Source organism: Equus quagga, chromosome 4, assembly GCF_021613505.1.
Source record: "Equus quagga isolate Etosha38 chromosome 4, UCLA_HA_Equagga_1.0, whole genome shotgun sequence".
Taxonomy (NCBI): domain Eukaryota; kingdom Metazoa; phylum Chordata; class Mammalia; order Perissodactyla; family Equidae; genus Equus; species Equus quagga.
In genome coordinates this window covers 31975352-31982273 of record NC_060270.1, presented here as the reverse complement: position 1 = coordinate 31982273, position 6922 = coordinate 31975352, and positions in this window count along the sequence as shown.

The window sequence follows — 6922 nt, the reverse complement described above, 5'->3', positions numbered from 1 at the left end:
AGGTCATCGGTGAGCTTGACAAGAAGAGTTTCCTGGAGTGGTAGGAGCAAACTCCTCACACAAGGATGAAGAGAGAGGGGAAAGAGAATTTGGTACAGAAAGTCAAATAATTTTTAAGGGAATTTGGCTATAAAAGGGAACAGAGAAGTGAGATGAATTTTTGAGTTGTAAGTGGCATCGAGAAGTGTTTTGTTGTTTCTCTCACACTGATGTGAATAACAACAATAAAGCTTCACTTCAGAATGGTAGCCCTGATTTTGATGTGAGAACATTCCACATACTTGTCTGTTTTTCAGAACTTGTATTTAGTTACACATGGATAGATAGATAGGTAGAGAGGAAAAAATTAAAGATGCAGGGTAGAAAAAAGAAAATTGGTGGAAGAATGACACTGTGTGAATTAAATCTAGTGCACAAGTGGAAGGGTTTCCTTAAATGGCACAGAGTTCAGAGCAACAGGAGTGATGCTGGTAGATGAGTAGATGGAGTGCTGATAACTTGAGGACTGTCTGTTCTGGTTCTCTTCTGTTGTTTTGTAAGTGAAAAAATAAAATAATCAGTGTGAGAATGGGAGAAGAGATGTTCGGTGCTGGATATTTGAGATAAAAGGGCCAGATATGAAATAGTCATCTAGGAAAATATGAAAGGTAATGGTTCTAGGCAATGTAGTATTATTTCTGGGGAGCAATAAAGGTCTACTTGAGGATGGTGATCATGAAATTGATATGAGATCAGTCAGCATGGTTGTGTGTTTTTCCCCACTACATTTGTCTACACATGTGCAGGTGGTAAGTAAGTGGAGAGATAGATTTAAACTAAAACAGGGATTGAGAATGCCCAGAGGCATGATTATGTTGATTAACTGTGGTATTTAAGCCACATAAAGAGTGAAGTGAGGACATGAGGGGGTTTAGGAATAATGGAAAGTGATGAGATCAATAGGTTGGAGATCTTGATAAAGTCAAAAGATTGTTGGAATAAGGGTACTAGGCCAAGTGAGCTAGAAAGATAGGAGGTGACAGACAGAAAATGGGTGCTTGAAACTGAGATTATGGAGAATTTGAAATTATTTACCCTCATAACCTTAAAAGTAAGATACTAGTAATGAGAGAATGAGGAAAATTGAAGATAAGACCACTAGAAAGGAGGAGATCAAGGAATTGAGAAGCTAAAATATTGGAAATATAATCTATGTGAATATTTTAATCACCAAGACTTAAGGCAGTACTACTGAAAGAGTGACAGTGAGGCAGGTGTCAAAATCACAAAATGAGGAGGAAGGATTGGGGGTTGGTATATGACTGCATTCAGGATGCAGTCGGGGTGGTATGCATGAAACCTAAAGCTAGAGGATTCCAGAAGCAGCAACCAAGAGAAAGGAGGATACTTAGTTTACTACCAGGCCATTTGTATCAGGGATGTGGGAAGAAAACACCGACTACTAGAGAAGGCTAGAGGAAAAACAGTATCTTCAGGAGCAGGCCAGCTTCCGTTACAGTAAGAAGAGAAGGTAATTTACAGAGAAGAGATGGAAGATATCAAAAATCTTGCTGATGACTGACCATAAGTGTGAGTTCCAGAGGACTTAGTGAAAGTGGTGTAGTAGTTGGAGACGGAAAGGGAATGAGGTCAGAAACGGGGAAGAATGGAACCATGCATGGATTATAATGCAGAAGATGAAGGTGTTTTGGGAGTCTACGGTTCATGTGTTACCTATGATGAAATTAATCATATGGATCCCAGCAGAGAAATGGATGGGAGATTGCATCATGTTTGGGGATGGGGGGTAAAAAGAGACCTATGAGGAGGAGAGTTTAATGGTGTTGGGATGATCAGAGAATCTTAGGTGTTTTGTGGTCATAGATAATGCAAACAGGGACAGAGAACGACGGGAGAGGTCCCAATATTTTCTAGGAATAAAAAGATGGTGAGACAGTTTGTGCTGAGTTTAAAGAGATTCAGAGATCTCGCCAGGAGCACAAACAATTCTGGAGCTCTTCTTGACTCATATTGATGGAAAGTGAGGAATAAGAACTAGGCTATTTACTTCCTGCCCTGAATGCAGTAATTTGTCTACATGTTTTACAGTCCCCTATTAACACTTCCTTGAAACAATGATTATTGCTGTTTGCTTACATTCTCTATATTCCCCAAAGTCTCACACACAGTAAGTGCCTTATAAGCCATTTTGAAGTAAAGACCTAGGCATCCTTGATGCTGTTGAATATTAACTTTTCTGTTCAACCCTAAATTTTCACAGTGTCATTTTTAAATGCTTTGCCTTTGGAATGCCTAGTGTCTCAAGTGTCGTGCTCCTTCCAGAAGTGGTATTGCATGGAGGTGGTTACTTTGAGATTTGGCCACAACAACAACCTATTCCGACTTCTCCAAACTAGTATACTCTTTAGCCACCCCTGTGTCTTTCTGTCCTCTTTGCCCAAATGTCCACTACTCTACCTCCTACAACTACTTGTTCATCTTGTAAACCTTTGTTCACTATTTGAGGCTCAACAAAAATATCACGTTTGACAAATGCCTGACTAAGATATCTATATTTTTTGCAACCAGTAGCCATTCTTCTTTTCACAGTAATAACATTCTGATTTTTTTAGGGCATCCAGCTCTTCCCTTCTCTCAATCTTTGTTTTATGGATAAGATTAGATCCAGAAGAGGGTATATGATTTAAGCTCACCCAATCAGTAGTATTTTCCTGGCCTCCATAATTAGTTTATAAAAGGCATATAGTCCAAATCAGTCCAGAGAAATTGAACTGGGACTATTATTGAGGTTTTCAGAAAGGAAAAGGATCTTTTGATGGGGTTACTGAAAGAATAGGAGCTGCTAACACCTTCTTTACGTTGTGGGAAGAGATCATCTGAATGAAGCCAACAGAGGGAGAAAAAGGAGTCAAGAGAAGAAGAGAGAATGACTCCTGAAGACCTATTTTGAGTCCCGGATCCAGCAATAACTAAAGCATTTTCTATCCCTGAACTTTTCAGTCATGTGAACCAATAAATTTCCTTTTTATTCCTTACGACAGTTTGAGTGGGCATCTTCCATTTGTAAATAAAAGAACCATGACCAATACAATCACTTTATATGATGGAGAGTCAGAAGTCCTGAGTCCATTAATCAAAGCCCAAATTCCTGAGAATGATTGAGCCTTCTAGGACCCGTAACTGGAACAGTGAGTTTCTTGGACAGTTGGGAGAAAAGCCCTTGTCTAGGACTGTTCCCCTCAGCTCTAAGCCTCTGTTTACGCTTCCTACACGATGAATAACAGCATTCAGGTCATTAATGCAGAGAGAATTAGCCAAAGATAATTAAAGGGAAATTCTTCTTCCTTGTGAAAACCACTGAAAGTCTACAATTAAAGGTTCATTCAATTATGACAGTGCCCATATTCACCACAAGTCACACAGTGTGAAGACAAAACCTGCCTTTGAGAGAAACAAAGAAAAGTTTAAAATCGAAATATTTCAAAGGAAGTCTACTTCCTGTTACATTTTATCAAACTGCTTACCCTTAGGAAGAGCCTTTCATATGTTTTAGTCAGTAATTTCAAATTTTTATTCAGAGCTATAAATCAATTAATTAATAAATTATTGTTAATTAGGCAACAACCCAGAACAGAACAGAGAAAGGTTACACACAAAAGGCACAGAGAGAACTTCTCCGAATACTGTATTATTACTTGCCAACTTGAAAAAGTAGTTCAAAGACATGCCATATTAGTTATTTTTAAGAAACGTATTGCCTTTTGAAGAGTTAAAAGAGAGAAAACAAAGATAACATAAACTTTCCCTCTAGAGTGTGACAGAATCATAGTCAACAACATGTCTATCACTACTACATTGCTTTCTTACACACGCTTTCATCTGGAGAATCCTAGGCTAGATATCTGCATTCAAAACTACTAAGGAAATTACATTAATTGCATGAAACAGGCCACAGTGATTAACTATCAAGTTCAATTAACCACAGAGAGCAAGTATCTCTTGAAGCACATTTCTGAAATAAACTGTATGCAAAAAGCCACAGCTGTAGTTTATAAACAGTTATCATAAATATTTATAAGTGGTTTATTGTCAGTGTTTTCCTTTAAAAGAGTAAAATATTTTCTTCCAACTATATAGACCTTTTCAATCTCTCTGAGCTTGAAACTAGCTGTAAAGGATTGTGTTGGAAGGCAGCTGGGGACTGGCTAGGGAGAGGGAGATAATGGAGAGTGGGGTCCACCAACTCTTCCTTACATACATCATGCCATTCAATCATCCCAGCGACAACAAGAAGCCAGTATAATTAGCCCAGTATGAAAAATTAGATAACCAAGAGTCAGAAAAAATAACTTGCTCAAGATCAAACAGCTCATCATGGGGCAGAACTAGTATTTTGAAACGAGACAAAGCGGACTTCAAAGACTAAGCTTTCTTCACAGATCAGGCTGCCTCATAACATTTTTAATCAACGTGATTCTTAAATGGCTGTTTATGTTTTTGGCACCATTGACATATTACAATAATGAAATATGATCAAGAATGGCTTGATGATTAATAAGCTTTATTATTTTGTCATTAAAGATTACAGATTATAATAAGACTATATAAATGGCCTGGCGCATCAAAATATAATTTTTGTTATGTTATTACAATAGCCATAGCAATAAATCACATTATATAACTATTACAGTTTCAAAATATTTCCACATATCTATCTCCTTGTGATTCTGTTCTCATCACAACCTGTGAAGTAGGCAGAGCCAATTTTATTCTATTTTAAAGTTGAGGAAATTGAGGGACAGAAAAAGGCTTTGCTCACATCAAATGAAGGAACAGCCTGTATGAGAACACAGGCCATTCATTCACCGATGCCTTCACTCTTTCAACAAATAATTTTGCTTAGCTATTATTTGACACTCACTTTTATTTCTTAAGTGATACCCAATCTATTAGTCTTTTCATAAGCTTGAGCCTTACATTATATATTAAACATGTTAATAACAGTGCCTTCTAGGCCTAACGTCTTTTCAAGTCCCAACCTACCTCTTCCACTAAGAGAAGCTGACTTAGGTTGTTCTTTGAGTGAGCTCACTAATTTAGACTGGCCAGAGAGCAGCAAACCCATGAGCTGACCACTAACATAAGATGTGGTCTAGCAGAAAATATCTGCTCACAGGGGCAATGGCTATTTAATAGGCAGACACTAAAAAAGAGGCAGAAATTGAGGGAATAAAAGAGCCAGACTTCTGGGCTAAAGAGCAGACTTAACAGAGCAGAACCTCTTGCTCTGACTCTGAACACAAAGTAATGCTGGTTAACGTTTTAAATAAATTAAAAACTGTTAGATAAGCTACAAAGCAAGAAAGAGAAACATCCAGAGGCCAGACGTGAAAAATAATCCCAGAGCCATAGCAATGAGCAAGAGCTGAAGCCTTGTTGCCTCTGGGAGAGTAAGGTTATGTGCATTAGTGGCTTGAATTTTTAATGCTACATGCAAAAATTCGTCAAGACTTCAGTCCCCACATACTGTGAGAACTGTAGCTGGGCTCTTAGTGTAAACCAGAAGCCAAGTAAGTGCTGCTCTGTATATTTGTAGGGTCCTAAAATCTCTGAAATCTCAGCCTACTGAGCAATGGCTCCCGAGGTCATAGGCATGCACCAAGGCACCAGTAAGAAACTGAGATCTTAGTCCTGTACCTGTGCACAGCCCAAATTTACACCACCTGAACTATTTGGAAGAACCCCAAGCAGGAAAACTGATATAAAGTTTGGAACCAGCCTAGCCAATTCTGTCAATCCAATAGAAGGAAGGAAAGGGAAAGAGGAAACAAAGCAGAATAAAGATAACACAAATTAAGATGGTAAAAATAAGTTCAAATATATTAGTAATTGATAAAATATAATCTCTTCAAAAAGTTGTAAAACAGGAAATACATATGGATTGTGGAGGGATACATATGTGTAAAAGCATAGAAATTGGTGTACTCTAAATTCATGTTAGTGGTTGCTTCTGAAGAGAAATGGGACTGAGAATGGGAGAAAAGGGGTTCAACTTTTTCTATAGTGCTTTGTTTCTTTTAGGAAATAAAAAAACTTGAAGCAAATATGACAGTGTTAATCAACTGAGTGGTGAGTACACAGATATTTTCAAATATCATGTTAGTGCTTTAATATTTGTAAATGTCTCCATTTTTATCAGAAGTTATAAATTCATATTAATAGCTGATCACTGAAGTCTTGAACTCTTGCTTCTGCTAGATGTCAATGGATGCTTCATAGTAGGGTTTCCATGAAACTGAGCAACAAATTTTCCAGGTTCCTCTGAGCACTTTCATCATTTACTGAACCTTATGTGCTTAACATAAACTCACTTTCCTTAAAGTACCTTAAGAGAGTCTCTATTGCTTTTAATTTAAAAAAACTTTTTTATACACATACACATGTAGGTCCAAGAAACCCTAATAGTAGATTTGAAAAAAGATCAATATTGGCACAAATATATAAATTTGAGTTGATTTTGTCTGATTTGACTCAATTCAATTTCTTTCAACATTCACTCAAGCAGGCACTAAACCAGATAAGGTGAGTATGAAGATGTGTAACCTATGAACCTTATCTTCAAGTGCTATATCGATTGGTTGAGTTGCTAATGAAGACAAAATAAAGAATTACAATACGGAGTAACAGATAGAAGGATAGAAGGGGAGCAGGTGCCTGGGAAAGAGAGTTGATTCCAACTGGATGTGGTGACGGAGGTTTGCTCAGAGGCAAGGGTATCAAAGTGGTGATTTGAAGAATAAATAGAGGTTTAATACAGCATCTCTGCTTGTCTCAAGATACATCTGCTTTAGTCACAGCTAAAATATTCAAAAGGAAGAATCGAAAATGTCATCTTTCATGATCATAAAATCCATATTCTTCC